The 517-nt window shown below is 43.5% G+C and overlaps 1 long non-coding RNA gene across 1 annotated transcript in view; it reads right to left on the reverse strand.

Moving 5' to 3' along the window:
- Nucleotides 1-313, reverse strand: part of LOC107562006 (uncharacterized) — a 12,404-nt gene extending 12,091 nt beyond the window's left edge. Inside the window, exon 1 of the long non-coding RNA XR_001605942.1 lies at nucleotides 256-313. This is a non-coding gene — a long non-coding RNA (uncharacterized lncRNA). The remainder of the gene's footprint in view (nucleotides 1-255) is intronic.
- Between the last annotated feature and the right edge of the window lie 204 nt (nucleotides 314-517).

Genomic DNA, 517 nt, shown 5'->3' on the forward strand with positions numbered 1-517 from the left:
AGCCCATCGCATATTTCTGAGGGAGGGGCTTCATAAAAACAGGAAAAGATCAGCCCATTTCTCAGAGAAGGGACATAGAGGTCTGGAATAAAGGTAAATGATGTGAAAAATAATGCGTTTTTAAAAAACGAAGCATTAACACATGTTAAACTGCACCCCATAAACACAATCAAGCCTAGAAATAAAACCAGTGAACCACCCCTTTAAGAGCTCCCTGCAGTCATTCATAAATCGAGTGTTTTTCTCTCTACACACCGATCTCTCGGGCCATGGCCAGACCCTGAGGGTAGGTGATGGGCGACAGCTATCTTTTAGAGCAGATGCACACTATATACTCACACTGTAGGGATGTACTCGCCAGGGAAGGCATTTGTGGTGTAGCTGATCAGCAGACAGGTTTTACCCACCGCCCTGAGGAAACACACACCAGATAGCTTAGCTAGGTGTTTCTGAGATGCACTACTGTGCATTAAAAAAAAAAACAGAAAAAATGGTGAAAAGAGCACTAGGTCATAAC

Source organism: Sinocyclocheilus grahami, unplaced genomic scaffold, assembly GCF_001515645.1.
Source record: "Sinocyclocheilus grahami isolate Dianchi unplaced genomic scaffold, SAMN03320097.WGS_v1.1 scaffold802.1, whole genome shotgun sequence".
Taxonomy (NCBI): Eukaryota; Metazoa; Chordata; class Actinopteri; order Cypriniformes; family Cyprinidae; genus Sinocyclocheilus; species Sinocyclocheilus grahami.